The sequence below is a fragment of the Caretta caretta genome, chromosome 6, assembly GCF_965140235.1.
Source record: "Caretta caretta isolate rCarCar2 chromosome 6, rCarCar1.hap1, whole genome shotgun sequence".
NCBI classification, from domain to species: Eukaryota; Metazoa; Chordata; order Testudines; family Cheloniidae; genus Caretta; species Caretta caretta.
The window spans coordinates 119,503,548-119,521,669 of NC_134211.1; the positions used below are offsets into that span (position 1 = coordinate 119,503,548).

The window sequence follows — 18,122 nt, forward strand, 5'->3', positions numbered from 1 at the left end:
TCGACAGCCATAGTCTGCACTTCTGAAGCTATTGATTCCTGCCTGTCTTTCATCGCATGAATAAGGTTAGGTGGATCAGGCCTTAGGTATGAAAGAAACGAAGATGAGAGGTTGGTGTCACTGCAAGGGGAGTGTTGATTGTTTTGCTGTTGATGAGACAAAAATGTTCAATATATGGGTGTGTTAAAGGGTGTTCAGACATATACAGGAATATAATTATTGTCAGCCTTACATACTATACTACACATTTAAAGTTGTCCTTAGTAGGTGATTTTCATTTGTAAATGTTAGTCCATCTTTTTATTAAAATATTTTAAAAATGTATTTTTAAACAAAGTAAATTAACCAATTAAACAAGAAAAACAAAAACTACTTTAATGTTACTAATTAATTCCAGACAGACCTAAGCATAATAATATCAAATATATTGTTAATTATTATATGAGGAACATTTTAACATTATAATTCTACAGCATCATCAGGTAAAATGGGTTATCAGCAACATCTATCTACAAGTAGTCCTAGAAGAGAGATCTACATTCAAAGGGTCCTTTTTGTGAAAGGGGAGAATGTCTGAGTTGCCAGTTATTGTAGTATTATGTAATGGGAAGGAGTTTGTATCTAAGTGCCTCTATTCTGTTGTCTAGGTTCTTGTACTGTGCTCATGACCCTAGGACGAGTGCTTCCCAGTAGAGCATTAAGCAATGTGACTAATAGCTGTCATGTGTTTGTTCTCTCATCCTGTTTCCCAGGAGGAGAAATGTGTGCAGTGTGGATTTAAAAAAAATAATATGTACACCTGCTGCTATATGTTTATGTTAGTGTTTATGCTGCTCACAAACCGGGAAGAATTAGTAGGGGAAGCAAAAGTGGATGGGAACCTGGGAGGCAGTGACCATGAAATGGTCGAGTTCAGGATCCTTACACAAGGAAGAAAGGAGAGCAGCAGAATACAGACCCTGGATTTCAGAAAAGCAGACATTGACTCCCTGAGGGAACTGATGGGCAAGATCCCCTGGGAGAATAACATGAGGGGGAAAGGAGTCCAGGAAAGCTGGCTGTATTTTAAAGAATCCTTATTGAGGTTACAGGGACAAACCATCCCGATGTGTAGAAAGAATAGTAAATATGGCAGGCAACCAGCTTGGCTTAACAGTGAAATCCTTGCTGCTCTTAAATACAAAAAAGAAGCTTACAAGAAGTGGAAGATTGGACAAATAACCAGGGATGAGTATAAAAATATTGCTCGGGCTTGCAGGAGTGAAATCAGGAAGGCCAAATCACACCTGGAGTTGCAGCTAGCAAGAGATGTTAAGAGTAACAAGAAGGGTTTCTTCAGGTATTTTAGCAACAAGAAGAAAGTCAAGGAAAGTGTGGGCCCCTTACTGAATGAGGGAGGCAACCTAGTGACAGAGGATGTGGAAAAAGCTAATGTACTCAATGCTTTTTTTGCCTCTGTCTTCACGAACAAGGTCAGCTCCCAGACTACTGCACTGGGCAGCACAGCATGGGGAGAAGGTGATCAGCCCTCTGTGGAGAAAGAAGTGGTTCGGAACTATTTAGAAAAGCTGGACGAGCACAAGTCCATGGGGCCGGATGCATTGCATCCGAGAGTGCTAAAGGAGTTGGCAGCTGTGATTGCAGAGCCATTGGCCATTATCTTTGAAAACTCATGGCGATCGGGGGAGGTCCCAGATGACTGGAAAAATGCTAATGTAGTGCCCATCTTTAAAAAAGGGAAGAAGGAGGATCCTGGGAACTACAGGCCAGTCAGCCTCACCTCAATCCCTGGAAAAATCATGGAGCAGGTCCTCAAGGAATCAATTCTGAAGCACTTAGAGGAGAGGAAAGTGATCAGGAACAGTCAGCATGGATTCACCAAGGGCAAGTCATGCCTGACTAATCTAATTGCGTTCTATGACGAGATAACTGGCTCTGTGGATGAAGGGAAAGCAGTGGACGTGTTGTTCCTTGACTTTAGCAAAGCTTTTGGCACGGTCTCCCACAATATTCTTGCCGCAAGTTAAAGAAGTATGGGCTGGATGAATGGACTATAAGGTGGATAGAAAACTGGCTAGATTGTTGGGCTCAACAGGGTAGTGATCAATGGCTCCATGTCTAGTTGGCAGCCAGTATCAAGTGGAGTGCCCCAGGGGTCAGTCCTGGGGCCGGTTTTGTTCAATATCTTCATAAATGATCTGGAGGATGATGTGGATTGCACCCTCAGACACTAAACTGGGAGGAGTGGTAGATATGCTGGAGGGTAGGGATAGGATACAGAGGGACCTAGACAAATTGGAGGATTGGGCCAAAAGAAATCTGATGAGGTTCAACAAGGACAAGTGCAGAGTCCTGCACTTAGGACAGAAGAATCCAATGCACCGCTACAGACTAGGGACCGAATGGCTCGGCAGCAGTTCTTCAGAAAAGGACCTAGGGGTGACAGTGGATGAGAAGTTGGATATGAGTCAACAGTGTGCCCTTGTTGCCAAGAAGGCCAATGGCATTTTGGGATGTATAAGTAGGGGCATTGCTAGCAGATCGAGGGACGTGATCGTCCCCCTCTATTCGACATTGTTGAGGCCTCATCTGGAGTACTGTGTCCAGTTTTGGGCCCCACACTACAAGAAGGATGTGGAAAAATTGGAAAGAGTCCAGCGAAGGGCAACAAAAATGATTAGGGGACTGGAACACATGACTTATGAGGAGAGGCTGAGGGAACTGGGGCTGTTTAGTCTGCAGAAGAGAAGAATGAGGGGGGATTTGATAGCTGCTTTCAACTACCTGAAAGGGGGTTCCAAAGGGATGGCTCTAGACTGTTCTCAGTGGTAGCAGATGACAGAACAAGGAGTAATGGTCTCAAGTTGCAGTGGGGGAGATTTAGGTTGGATATTAGGAAAAACTTTTTCACTATGAGGGTGGTGAAACACTGGAATGCGTTACCTGGGGAGGTGGTGGAATCTCCTTCCCTAGAAGTTTTTAAGGTCAGGCTTGACAAAGCCCTGGCTGGGATGTTTTAGTCGGGGATCGGTCCTGCTTTGAGCAGGGGGTTGGACTAGATGACCTCCTGAGGTCCCTTCCAATCCTGATATTCTATGATTCTATGAAGGCAAGGTCAAAGAAATACACTTTGCACTTGGAACAAAAGGTGGGGAGGTTTGTGATGCTCCTTATTTCCTGTGGGAGTTCATTCCACAGTCTTGGGCCAGCCCCCGAGAAAGCTCTGTCTCCTCTCCTAGCCTGCTCTCAGACACCCTTCACGCAGAAAGTGGAGTCCAAACCCATCCCCTTCCTGGAGTCTGGTTTTATTTACCCAGAAATTACAATAATGTAACATAATCAGCTCTTTCTAGGCCCCCATAACGTAATAGCTGGTCACCTTATAAAGAAATGATAAATAATAATTTATTATTTGTATTATCATGATGCATAGGAGCCCTAGTCAAGGACCACACAGAACCTGATTGTGGTAGGCACTGTACAAACACAGAATAAAAAGATGGTTTCTGCCTCAGAGAGCTTACAGTTTATCCTCACAACTTTGCTGTGAAGCAAGGAAGCATGCATTTTCTATTTTACAGGTGAGGAGCTGAGGCATGGGGACATTCAGCACTTGATCCAAAGCTCAATTAAGTCAATGGAAAAACTCCTATTAATTTATCTGCGCTTTAGATCAGGCCCAAAGTGACTTGCCCAAGGCTTCACAGAGAGTCTGTGGTAAAACTGGAAACTGAATGCAGATATCCTGAGTTTCAGTTTAGAGCCTTAACCACAGAACAGAACAGGACAGAGCGAGTCCCAAGTTGGGCCACTCTCCCTCCCTGGCACCACAGCAAACACCGGTAGTGGTGACAGCAGTGCAGACACCACATGTCCAACTAGCTACCCGGCTCCAGGCAGACCAGGTCGTGGTACCATTGACCTTGGAGGCCTATGCGGCAGCGAAGGACTTACTAACTTTATTGGTACTAAGCCTGGCTGGGAGGCAGGACACAGCACCACTGGTGCCACCCAGTGGCACTGAGGCATCAACCAGCTTCAGACTGGTCTCAAGGCCAGTCTCCGGGGGCAAGCCCCCTTTCATTACCTCACCAGAGATGTCCCCCACGACACTCATCATGGCACCAGGAGGATCGGCATCGCTGTGGTCACCGTGGTTGTCCTCCTCCTCATCCTCTTCCAGTTTGGACTTGGGATCTGACTTTTCAAGATGCTGGCACTGGCGGGAGGGTCCGTGTCAATCTCCGCACTTAGCAATATCTTTGGGGGCGCCGGGAACAGTGATGCCACCAAATACCTGGCCCATGCGTTCGTGGTGTCCAGCATCGCTACAGTGGCCCTTTTGGAACCCGTGAGAGTTTCCCCAGGGCCAGGGCACCACTTCGTGTCGTTCCTACTTGGTACACTCGGAGACCACAGCAGCACCAGGGGCACACAGGGAGACTCCGGTACCAACCTCTAGTGCTGACACCGGCGTAGGTCCCAGTACTGAACCCGGCATCGATCCAGGTCTACTCCCCGGTACCGATATTGATCAACAAGAACAAGCTCCTCGGCAGGAGGTCACATTGGATGCTATGGCAACGTATGGCTACTCCTCATCTTCCCAGAGGATGAGCTGATGTCCAAAGGGTCATTTCCACCTCAGGACAACGGTAGAGCTTACCAGGATTTACTAAAGCGGGTGTCCTCCAATTTAGGGTTGCAGGCGGAGGTTGTTAAGGAACCAGCAAATGGGTTCCTGGATATTTTGTAGGCCGCAGCTCCTGCAAGGGTTGCCCTTCGTGGCACAACACCATTATGGGACCAATCAAGGCCCCTCTTACAGAGTCCTACTTCTTTTCCTCCCATGGCCAACAGAACAGAAAGAAAATACTTTGTGTCTGCTAAAGGTTGCGAGTTTCTGTTCTCGCATCCTCCACCAGGCTCTCTCGTAGTGGCTGCCAACGAGAAGGACCGCCAAGGTCAGATGGGGTCTAAGGAGCCCAGGAAAATGGACCTTCAGGGGAGGAAGGCATACTCAATGGGAGGGCTTCAGCTAAGGATAGTGAACCAGCAGGTGTTGCTGGGTCGTTATGACTTGTAGGAGTCTATGAGAAAATTTAAGGATATGATAGTCAACGCACATTCTTGACCCTTGCAGACAAGGGCAAGACAGTGGCTAGAGCCTCCTTGCAGGCGGCCCTTGACGCTGCAGACTCAGCAGCCAGATCTATGGCCACAGGTGTGACTATGTGTAGGAGCTTGTGGCTGCAGGCAGCAGGGTTCCCTCGGGAAGTACAACAATTGGTGCAAGACCTGCCTTTTGAGGGACCCTCGCTTTTTTCGGAGCAAACAGATGCCAGGCTCCATGGGTTCAAAAATACCAAGGCAATACTGAAGTCCCTGGGTCTGCAGTCACAGTCACAGCTTAGGAGGCAATATAGGATGCAGCAATATGAAAATTTCTACTCCCACCAGAACCGCTACGACCACAAGAGTCGGAGGAACAAGAGCACAGGATGTAGACCTCCCCCACCTTCCTCCTCGTCTGCAGACCCGTCTCAATTGGCCCCACGTCACTCGACAGCTCGAAACACCCATTTTGATGGGGTTGTCATACCGATTCCTCACAATCTGGATTCAGTTACCCCTATTTTTTCTGACTGTCTTTCCCGCTTCCTAGAGGCCTGGAAACAGGTCACCTCCGACCACTGGGTTCTAAACACGGTGGAATTTGGTTATACCCTCCAATTTATTTCAACCCCACCTTCCCACCCGCCTTCCCCGTCCCTCTTCAGGGACTCCTCTCACAAGCTTCTGGTAGAGCAAGAAGTTCAGTCCCTTCTTAGCATGGAAGCAGTGGAGGAGGTTCCACTACATCTAAGGGGAAAAGGGTTTTACTCCCATTACGTTTTGATACCCAAGGCCAAGGGAGATCTCAGACCCATTTTAGACCTGTGTTGACTCAACCGTTATCTCAAGAGGTTGAAGTTTTGTATGGTCTCCTTGAAGTCGATCATTCCGTCACTGGATCCAGGGGATTGGTATGCTGCCCTCAACTTAAAAGATGCAAACTTTCACATATTGATCTTCCAAGGATACAGAAGATTCCTGAGGTTCATGGCAAACTAAAGACATTACCTGTTTGTGGCCTTGCTGTTTGACCTCTCGATGGCCCTGAGAGTCTTCACCAAATGCATGGCAATGATAGCGGCCTTCCTCAGGAGAAGATGACTGGCTCATCAAGGGCAGATCTCAGGTGCAAGTGCAGTTGGTCATTGCCCTCATCCGGTCAACCTTCCAGGCATTGGGCCTTTCCCTAAACATTCAGAAATCAACCCTGATACCCATTCAGAGAATAGAATTTATCAGGGTGGTTTTTGACTCCGAACTGGCGAGGGCTCTCTGTTATACCAATAAATTAAAAACCAGCAGGATCTTATTAAAGGGGAAAAGGCAAAATACCACATTTATTGTGAATACAGAAAGAATCATAGTAAGCAGTTAGTTATAGCTATAACATTCCATTCAATCTCATATTTATTCACACATTCATTCATACATACACACACAGGTGCTGCAAGGTTGTTATCATAGTTACCAGCCTTAGAGTTGCTCATGCCAAACCACTGGCCAGGTGGCCTGGGCATGAGGAGGGAGCAGGGCCTCATCAGATGCACATCTGTTGCTCCTGGAAGTTGGTTTGCAGAATCAGACCCGAAAGTTCTCACTTTCCAGAGTCCATTTTTATAGGAATTTCTTCCTATGTCAGTCTATGGGAATTGCTTCATCATGCTGTTGCTGAATCAATCAGCAGATGGCACATTCCTGACGGCTCCGTGCTGCCAGATGTTATCTTGTTCTTTGGTTCTCCCATTCTTGAGGCTGTTGGGTGGATTCCAGTCTGCCCTCTGGGGGTCCTCTGGTTATTTCCACTTGACGCCTTCTTCAGCTGATGGACACTGGATTCTTAGGCTGGCACCTCCTTGATAATTCAGTTATTATCCACACCAAGCATCCATCCACATACATCCTCTGTCTCTATTTTAATCACCATTAACAAAGCGAGATGAATACAACAAAAGGGCGGGGAGTCTCTGGGTGCTGTTTCTGTTGTTACAGAGTATTGCTTTGAGTCTCTCTCTCTATGTGAGTAGTTATTGTTACAAAGAATTGCTTTGAGAACAGACTCTGTCTTAGAATGTACTAACACAATTAACAGCTTGCAAGTTTCACACATAGAGGGAGAGAAACAGTACCAAAAACCAAGAGACCTCTTAATTAGTAATACCCTGGAATTTAAACTATGGGGAATCAAACTCATTTGTGATTTTAATACAGAACTTCTTTAATATGATCCAACATCTCCTCCCAGTGAGTTGTTTCCAAGCGATCACAGAGCCAATACGTCACATGCAGTCTCAACCAATCACCACGGTTAAGTTTTGTTTGAACCTTCTCGGTCATATGGCTTTGTGCACATAGGTTGTTCATCACATGAGGCTAAGACTCAGACCTCTCCAATCCTGGTTCAGTATGGTCTACTCACCTTGAAGACATCGCCTGGACAAGGCAGACATGGTGTCACCTCATATCCTCTGCTCTCTGTCATGGAGGCTGGATCCTCAAGTGATCTGCGGAGGGATTTCCTTCACAAAACCTCAGCCATTGGCACACCTGGTCTCCAACGCCTCAGGGATGGGCTGGGGAGCTCATCCAGGGATGCTCAAGACCCACGGTCGTTGGTCTGTGGAGGACCTATTGCTTCATATCAATGTCAGGAAGCTCAGGGCAGCCTGATTGGCATGCCAGGCATTCTTACCCCATATTGCGAACACAGCAGTCTCAGCCCTCACAGACCATACATCAGCCATGTACTACATCAACAGACAGGGAGGGGCTCATTCTTTCCTCTGTGTTGGGAAGCTGCATGTCTATGGAATTCTTCATTGAACACTCAATCAAGATCAAGGCCTTGTACCTGCCAGGGGTACAGAACCAGCTTACAGACTGGCTCAGCAGGTCCTTCTTGACACATCACGAGTGGTCCCTATGCCCGGATGTTGCGATGAGCATCTTCCATAGATGGGGCTTTCCCCACGTAGACCTGTTCGCCACAGAGTCCAACAGGAAGTGCCAGCATTTCTGCTCCTTGAGTGGTCACAGCCCTGGCTGCATGACATATGACATATACTGAATGAGGGAGGCAAACTAGTGACAGAGGATGTGGAAAAAGCTAATGTACTCAATGCTTTTTTTGCCTCTGTTTTCACTAACAAGGTTAGCTCCCAGACTGCTACGCTGGGCATCACAAAATGGGGAAGAGATGGACAGCCCTCTGTGGAGATAGAGGTGGTTAGGGACTATTTAGAAAAGCTGGACGTGCACAAGTCCATGGGGCCGGACGAGTTGCATCCGAGAGTGCTGAAGGAACTGGCGGCTGTGATTGCAGAGCCATTGGCCATTATCTTTGAAAACTCGTGGCGAACCGGGGAAGTCCCGGATGACTGGAAAAAGGCTAATGTAGTGCCAATCTTTAAAAAAGGGAAGAAGGAGGATCCTGGGAACTACAGGCCAGTCAGCCTCACTTCAGTCCCTGGAAAAATCATGGAGCAGGTCCTCAAAGAATCAATCCTGAAGCACTTGCATGAGAGGAAAGTGATCAGGAACAGCCAGCATGGATTCACCAAGGGAAGGTCATGCCTGACTAATCTAATCGCCTTCTATGATGAGATTACTGGTTCTGTGGATGAAGGGAAAGCAGTGGATGTATTGTTTCTTGACTTTAGCAAAGCTTTTGACACGGTCTCCCACAGTATTCTTGTCAGCAAGTTAAGGAAGTATGGGCTGGATGAATGCACTACAAGGTGGGTAGAAAGCTGGCTAGATTGTCGGGCTCAACGGGTAGTTATCAATGGCTCCATATCTAGTTGGCAGCCGGTATCAAGTGGAGTGCCCCAAGGGTCGGTCCTGGGGCCGGTTTTGTTCAATATCTTCATAAATGATCTGGAGGATGGTGTGGATTGCACTCTCAGCAAATTTGCGGATGATACTAAACTGGGAGGAGTGGTAGATATGCTGGAGGGGAGGGATAGGATACAGAAGGACCTAGACAAATTGGAGGATTGGGCCAAAAGAAATCTGATGAGGTTCAATAAGGATAAGTGCAGGGTCCTGCACTTAGGACGGAAGAACCCAATGCACAGCTACAGACTAGGGACCGAATGGCTAGGCAGCAGTTCTGCGGAAAAGGACCTAGGGGTGACAGTGGACGAGAAGCTGGATATGAGTCAGCAGTGTGCCCTTGTTGCCAAGAAGGCCAATGGCATTTTGGGATGCATAAGTAGGGGCATAGCGAGCAGATCGAGGGACGTGATCGTTCCCCTCTATTCGACATTGGTGAGGCCTCATCTGGAGTACTGTGTCCAGTTTTGGGCCCCACACTTCAAGAAGGATGTGGATAAATTGGAGAGAGTCCAGCGAAGGGCAACAAAAATGATTAGGGGTCTGGAACACATGAGTTATGAGGAGAGGCTGAGGGAGCTGGGATTGTTTAGCCTGCAGAAGAGAAGAATGAGGGGGGATTTGATAGCTGCTTTCAACTACCTGAAAGGGGGTTCCAAAGAGGATGGCTCTAGACTGTTCTCAATGGTATCAGATGACAGAACGAGGAGTAATGGTCTCAAGCTGCAGTGGGGGAGGTTTAGATTGGATATTAGGAAAAACTTTTTCACTAAGAGGGTGGTGAAACACTGGAATGCGTTACCTAGGGAGGTGGTAGAATCTCCTTCCTTAGAGGTTTTTAAGGTCAGGCTTGACAAAGCCCTGGCTGGGATGATTTAACTGGGAATTGGTCCTGCTTCGAGCAGGGGGTTGGACTAGATGACCTTCTGGGGTCCCTTCCAACCCTTATATTCTATGATTCTATGATTCTATGACTTCTTGATGAAGTGGTCTCATCACCTGTTCTACGCCTTTCTGCCCATCCTGCTAATCCACAAGGTACATGCAAAGATCAAGCAGGATCAGGTTCGGATCATGCTGATAGCTCCATCATGGCCCAGGCAACACTGGTACACCTTGCTTGTCTGTCTCTCCCGTGAGGCTCCAGTCAAGCTTCCTCTGTGCTCAGACTTTATCTCATAAGATCATGGTTAGTTTCTCCAACAGAACCTCAGCTCCCTGCATTTGATGGCCTGGAATCTGCGTGGCTGAACCCCGAGGAACAGCTCGTTCAGAACAGGTGTGCAAAATCGTCCACGAGGTCACCTTATTGTGCAAAATGGAAGCGGTTCTCCCTCTGGTCTTCAGCTCATGGGGTCCCATCACTGCAAGTGTCAGTCCATCTTATCTTGAACTACTTTTTATCATTGAAAGAGCAGGGCATGGCCTTTTCCTCTTTAAAGGTCTACCTGGCAGCCATTTCAGCATTCCACCCAAAGGTAGACAATAGATCGGTGTTTTCACATGAAATGGTGATCCGTTTCCTCAAAGGCCTAGAAAAGACTTTTCTGCAGATAAGAGAACCTCTCCCTCCATGGGACTTAAACCTTATCCTCTCGAAACTAATGGGGCTACCCTTTGAGCTGATGGCAGCGAGCTCTCTGCTGCATCTTTGATGTAAGACAGTCTTCCTGGTGGCAATTACTTCAGCCAGGAGGGTTTCAGAGATTCGAGCCCTTATGTCGGAGCCCCCCCTACATGGTTTTCTTTAAGGACAAGGCACAGCTTTGGCCAAACCCTAAGTTTCTTCCGAAGGTTGTGTCCCAATTCCATTACAACCAACCTATCTTTCTGCCAGTCTTTTACCCCAACCCTCATGCAAATAGGGAAGAACAATGCCTGCATTCCCTGGACGTCACACGTGCTCTAGCCTTTTACATTGAAAGGACCAAACGGTTTCGTACGTCACCACAGCTCTTTATGGCAATTGCCGAGAGAATGAAAGGGTTTCCTCTCTCTCTGCCCAGAGGATCTTGTCTTGGATCACAACCTGCATAACAACATGCTACGACCTCGCAGGGTTTCCCCTCCATCGAACTTAATGGTCCACTCTACAAGATCCCAAGCCTCCTCAAGCTCAGGTCCCGAGGTCAGGTCCCGATCCAGGACATATACAGGGCAGCAACCTGATCCTTGGGACACATGTTCTCGGCGCACTATACTATCACACAACAGGCTAGAGACAGCGCCTGCTTTGGCAGAGTGGTTCTACAGTTGCCTTGTCCTTAATCTCCAAGCCCACCTCCGAGACTACTGCTTGTTAGTCACCTAAATCTGAATGGACATGTGCAAGCACTCGAAGAAGAAAAACTGATTACTAACCTTTCTGTAATTGTTGTTCTTTGAGATGTGTGGCACATGTCCATTCCAAGACCCACCCGACAGCCCCTCTCTCGGAGAGGTTGGTAAGAAGAAACTGAGGCGCACAGGCTTGGCAGGGCCCCCTTATACCAGAGCTATGAGTGCATGACACCAGGGGGCGCCAGAGCCGAGCCGACAGATACCACTAGGGGAAAAATTTCTGCCAGATGTGCTCGGGGCACACACACCTAAATCAGAACGGACATGTGCAACACATCTCGAAGAACAACAGTTATAGAAAAGATTAATAACCATTGTTTTAAAAGATAATAAATGTTGGGTGAACCAACAGTTGCTTGCAGGTTGAATCAGGGAGTCAAAAGTTTTTCTCTCTTTTTTCCTACCCAAACTAAAAGATGTTTTTTAATCTCTAAATTAATGTGTCTGAGTGAAATCAGGGATGTGTTACAACCCTAATTTGTTCCCATTTTACATAGACTTTTGATTCTATATGTCATGCCCACGCCATACACAGTCCTGGAAAGGTGCACTCACGCCTGCTTCTCTATCACTGCATTGAAAATAAGTCTTGTAGACAACTTGGCTCTGGGACAGCAGGAAGATGTGGTACGTATGTTAATTTATATGGAATAAAGGGTCCAAGAATCAAAGATGTTAACTTGACCCTGAAGCTGTCCAACATGAAATGGTTTTAAACAAGGTTTGGAGTTTGGCATATAGAGCCAGCGTGCTTAGAAACATGGAAAACACACCATTAACAATTCTTTTTAACCATTTATTAAAGATACAGCAAAATAAGGAAAACAGTTAAAGCATCTGAAATATAAAATATGAAATAAAAATAAGGCTTTTATTTTAACATCTTTTGTTCCCTTTCCCTTTGGCTCTAGAGAGTTTTTGGAAAAAAACCCACCTTGTTTTAAGAATATAGGAACGGGACAGTGGCTAATGCTGGGTGCTTCAGAGAGAATGAACAGCACAGGTAATCATCAAGTGATCTATCCCCCTGTCACCCATTCCCATTGTTTGACAGTCTTGTAGATATTATTAAAGATGGTAATAACTGTCTTTTTGGGGAAAAGAGAAGAAGATAGTTATGATGAACTCACATGCCAAGTGATGTTCAGGATTTAGCTGGTGGAGATGGCAATGTCATCTGGGTCCTTCTCTCTGGCCCGGTTTAGTCAGGACATTTTTTGGGATCTGGATGAAGAAGGGCCAGAGTCCCAGGAGAAGGTGAGCGTGGCAGCCAAGACAGTGAAGCTTGTGCCTTTCCTTTTTTTTAAGTAAGGCAGAGCCAGGTGTTTGTTTTTGTGGACCCCAAAAGGAGTGCTGGATGGAATAGCCTGTCCTTTCACTATTTTGTCCACCAATTAAGTGTAATTTTTGACACACCAATTTTGGTTTATTGATATTTGGTTCCACACTTTTCTTGTTTACCTGGCATGATTTTAACACAGTCCTTGAATTATATTAGTAGACTTTTTAGTTTGCACCTTTTTCCATTAACATTTATTTTTATAGGTCATTGTGAGACTGTAAATTTATACTTATTTTTTAAAGTTGAGCTTGCAATTAGGGTAAATGTGTTGCATCACACACTAGCGAGCTTGTTTCTTTCCAGCTGATTTTATTCCATTAAAATAAATCCACCTTACAAATAATTAAACTTTTCCTGCAGGTGAGGTCTGTATCTGGTTTTGTAGTGGCAGAGGGTTTCAGTAATATTTCTAAATTATCATTAAAAACGTTGCCTGAGGTTTAGGATTTACATTCCTCCAGTGTAAGGAACTTTGTTGATGAAAGCTTCAACTCACTGACAGCCTGTCTATTAAGCATAAACACTGAGGTGTTTCATCAGTTCACAGCTGAATAACGAATCCCATACAGCATAAAAAGAAATGTAAGATGGAAAGTATCTACACTATCAAGGCAGGATTGTAAAGTGTTTTGGAATTTACAAACAGAAATATATAATACCACCAATATTATTATTGTCAAGTGGAATGAGAATAGACTTGTAAATGGACAAAGGACCACTTAAAAGTTTGCAATTATCTTCCTTTTATCTTCTCAGTTTTCATTTAGGATAAATGAAAAATGATATTTTTTGTTGATTACATAGCTAGATTTTTTTTCCCTTTCCCTTGCTTGCAGTTAATGCAAAAATCTCCGATTATGGAGGCAATTTAGTTAAATATTTAATGTTTTGGGAAGGACTCTTCTGTCTTGAAAGGCTCTTTCAGTTGCAGTATTTTGAAAAGCTATCACTGACCTGAGGACAGAGAGAATTACAAATTGCTAATCTGTGTGCTACTTGAATCACAAGTGACAAACCAGTATTGACTCAGGTATATTCTGTATCTTTAGTCTGACAGGGTGTAACAGTTCTGTGGCCGCATAGACTTTACAGTAGTCATTTATATCTTGTTCCATGGCCACATAGACTTCATGGTTATATAAGTGAGGACAGAATGCAAGACTTTCTGCTCCAAGAACACAGACCCCCACCACTAGAACTTAAGAACAATTTGTAGCTGCAGTAGTAGTAGTGTGTATTTATTTGTGTGCAAGCTACGACATCACATGCCCTTGTGCACTTCACTTAGTAGAGGGCAGTAGTATACATACACTCTAGCTAGTAAATTACCAAACTGTGTGATCCATTTCAAGCTACCATATTTATGATTGGGTTTCCCACCTGCCTCAATGTTCTAGGAAAGGAGACCATTGCTTTACAGGAAGCCTAAAACTGACATACAGCATACTAGGCTGATGTTTTCCTCCAAGTGTTTTAAGTTGTTTTAAATTTTTGGCAGCAAGTTTGGTTTAGCTAACCAGCATTAGAACCATAGCTCTGAATTGGTTTGCTTTTGTGAGTTACTAAAAATTAGTAAAGAAGTGATCGTTTATTTAAACCAAAATGAAGTCAAACAAATCTAATATATGTTTGTTTTGGGTAAACTGTGCTGCAGACCTGCTCTACTCTAAGGTCCTGATCTTGCACACATTTAGGTACATAGTATCAGATACTTCCTTTTTCTACATTATTTTACTTTCTTTGTGCAAGATAATTAGTGGCAGGTAATATATGTGTGTGTGCATAACACACACACATTGTATAGATACAGTAGAACATCAGAGTACCTTGAATACCTTGCGAATGGAGGTTGTTCGTAACTCTGAACAAAATGTTATGGTGGTTCTTTCAAAAGTTTACAACTGAATATTGACTTAATACAGCTTTGAAACTTTACTATGCAGAAGAAAAATGCTGCTTTCCCTTTTTTTAGTAGTTTATGTGTAACAGCCCGGTACTTTATTTGCCTTTTTTTGTTTTTGTTTTGTTTGTTTCCATTAATGCCTGACTGCATACTTCAGGTTCCAAATGAGGTGTGTGGTTCACTGGTCAGTTCATAACTCTGGTGTTCATAACTCTGAGATTCTACTGTAGTTGTTTGTTTTTTCCTCCCTATATTGATAGTTAATACCTACCTTCCTCTTCTGATTATATCCCAAAAACAAGCGGAAGAATAAGGGTATGATCTCATTAGAAAAATTCTTAAGTAAAATTCCCAGAACACTTACAGATCAACCATTGCATTCCAATCCCCATCACAATCTTCACTTGCTGCCATGGCATTAAAAACCATTAGACTGACTGGTAAATCTGTAGCTTTCTCTAAATACATTTCTGCTATAACACCTAAAATACTCTTAGAGAGCTATGCTTTGTCATCCAGGCAACAAGGAAGTCTTATATTTTTTTTACTGTGCTAAAATCATAAAAAAAATCCTAGAAAATATGATAGATGAAGATGGGGCAGGGCGACTGGAAGAGAATGGAGAAGTGAGTCATTGTTCTGGAAACTGAGGAACAAAGCATCAAAATGCTTGCAGATATTAAAAAGGTTGTCTAGATCTCAGCTGGATAGCCACTGTAGTATTAGATGGGTTGCTTGCACACGAGAGGAAGTTCCTGAGTAAGCAGACTGCCATAGGGGAGATGCAGGAAATATCCCTCTATATAGTTGCACACAATGGAGCCTAAATGGTAAAAAGATATATGTGCACAAATTATAAAGTACTCGTTGGTTATGGTCTGGTGCTTAATGTACTGTAATAAGATTAAATAACCTTTGTCAGGTTGATATTGTTTTTTTCCAAAATGGGTCACGATTTCTTTTTAGTCTACACTTTAAAGCTTAGAAGACACTGCCTTTTTGTGTGTGTGAGTGAATTCAAAATGGATTTTCATAATTTCTTTGTATCTAACTTCTCTAATAAGGTTGGACAGATTCTCACAGTTTCTATTGCTAATACAATTCCCAGCAAATAGAGCAGAAAGTTTAGGAGAACAAAAGGAATGATCTAATTATAGTAATGGTGCAGGCTGAGCCTATGTAACCTCACTCCCTCTTTTATTCTCCTCCCCTTTTGAATGTCAGTATCTCTTCCAACGCTGCTTCTTTTCATCTTGAATTGAATTCTTGTTGTGCATTGAGAACTTCACGCAGTAGATTTTTAGATAGCTTCCATCCAGAAGTATGCAACAGTTGGGAAGTTTATCAATCTATTTCCAAATTATCTTAAAGAGGTACCTTAACTAGTTCTGTATGGCTCATCTCTCTTCTTGAGTTCTTAACTTTCTAGAAAGAGCATGGAACTAGAAGACAAATTATACTCCTTTCTGTCTTGGCGGTAATAGGTGATGCCTTATTTTTTTCTTGTAATCTGAAGTTCTTCATTTGAAAGGGAATTATGTGATATGTTCTTTAATTACTGTGTCACCAAAGCTTTTCTTCTTTCACTGCAGTACAGAAAAGTCTTTTGAAAATGTAGTTATATGTACTTTTTGGTTATTAAAGTCTAATTTTACAGAAATATTTTAGTATGCTTTGACTGACAAAATGACTCAATGTCTGTGGTGGTTTTAGTCAGTCACCCTCATGGAATATGTCTTGTGTGAAACTAGGTTCACGTGCAGTGACAGGCCAGAATTATGTAGTAGGATCTTCCCTATTTCCTCTGTACTCTTTGAGGTGATATTTTGATGGGAAACCTCACATTTGCATGGAGAGGTAGTGGGAAACTGATATTTAACTGCAAGACACCTGTTGCTTTTGTTCTTCAGTTTAGTGCCTGTGTTTGGTCTCAGTGCTGATGATACCACTCTTGAGTTAAGTATGGTAGATATGGATAAGGGAGCTGTGTAGGGAGAATTATCTAATGGTTAGAACAGGGAACTGGGAAACAAAACTCAGATTCTATTCATAGCTCTTCGAGGAACATGGTGTATCATATTGAGTAAGTCTCTTAGACTGCGTGTCCTTTAGTCTCCATTTTGCATGGCTATTGTGGGGTTTAATGGTTGTAATTCTCAAAGTATTATCCCATATTCTGCTTTGATTTGCCAGTTCACTATGGTTTCTGTATACATCAACTTTAAAACTGTAGTGACATTGCTTTTAGTATTTAGGGTTCTTCTGAATATGGAAATGGCCCCCTGGAGTGATGTAGTTTAAAAAGTGTAGAGAATGATGTGAGGCATAAGCACTATGCCTGTTTCACTTTCTTGACAGTTATGCATTACAAGATCTAGTGTAAACACCATCCATGCTCATAAGGTGTGCCAGCTCCTTCCAAAAATACTGTTTGATATCTGATGCCTGTCTGTGATATAAATATGATGGCAGTTTTTTTCATTTGAAGAATATTTTGCTTTTATCCATACAAAATGCACTTCTTTCCCATCCTCACTGTCAATTACTTTCCTCATATTAAAGTATTCTCACTTAAAGGTTTAGGTTGGACATTAGGAAAAACTTCCTAACTGTCAGGGTAGTTAAGCACTGGAATAAATTGTCTAGGGAGGTTGTGGAATCTCCATCATTGGGGATTTTTAAGAGCGGGTTAGACAAACAGTTGTCAGGATGGTCTAGATAATACTTAGTCCTGCTATGAGTGCAGGGGACTGGATTAGATGACCTCTCAAGGTCCCTTCCAGTCCTATGATTCTGTGATCATCTCAAGTAATTTTATAAAAATCAACTATCCCAACTAAAGTTGTTTTTGTTAATCAGAAAACCATAAACTTGAAATTCCATGTAATTTTAAATCTCATTTATTTTAGCCATGCAACATCTTTGGCAAATTCTGGTTTGAGTTTCAGGAGTCTGTTGCATACTGTAACTTTAACAAAAGTAGCAAATTTAGTTGTTGAAAAACAAATGGCAGTTTATTTTAGTCCAGTTGCTACACACAGTTTGCCAGGCGCTCAGGCATCAATTCAGTGAAACACTTAGACCTGTGCATAACTTAAGCACGATAAGTCCTACTGATGCCTTAACTGAAGGCCTAGTCCTATTGAAGGCAATGGGACTACTCGCATGCTTAGAGTTAAGCATGTGTTTAAGTGCTCTGCTAGATCAGGACCTCATGGAATAGTTCCAATGAGCATAAATTATGCTTGCATTGGTGAAGTTGAATGTTAAATACTAGGATTCCCACAGTCCTCTCAAATAAGTGAAGCAAGCAAGCTATATTCCTAATCTGAGGGGCATAAAACTCTGATGTGAGTAGAAATCTGTTGTGCAAAACTGTCCAAGAAAGCAAAAAGCTCAAGAACAACAAGGGATTTAGTGAAACTTACTAAGGGAATTTAAAAGACCTTCCTTTCCACGCTGTATTTTAACATGTGGAATGGACTACAAAAGCAGCAATATAATGTGAACATAAAAAGAAGCTAGATAGAGAGTACTTAGATGAAAAACAATTACAGGCTACAAAATACTGCCCAAAGTTGTATATCGGCC

The 18,122-nt window shown here is 43.6% G+C and overlaps 2 long non-coding RNA genes across 2 annotated transcripts in view; both read left to right on the forward strand.

Annotated features, from left to right (window-relative positions):
• The window catches only part of LOC142072597 (uncharacterized), a 69,418-nt gene that overhangs the window by 2,472 nt on the left and 48,824 nt on the right, over positions 1-18,122 (forward strand). The window lies entirely within an intron of this gene.
• Positions 12,130-18,122, forward strand: part of LOC142072598 (uncharacterized) — a 34,076-nt gene continuing 28,083 nt past the window's right edge. Inside the window, exon 1 of the long non-coding RNA XR_012669101.1 lies at positions 12,130-12,289. This is a non-coding gene — a long non-coding RNA (uncharacterized LOC142072598). The remainder of the gene's footprint in view (positions 12,290-18,122) is intronic.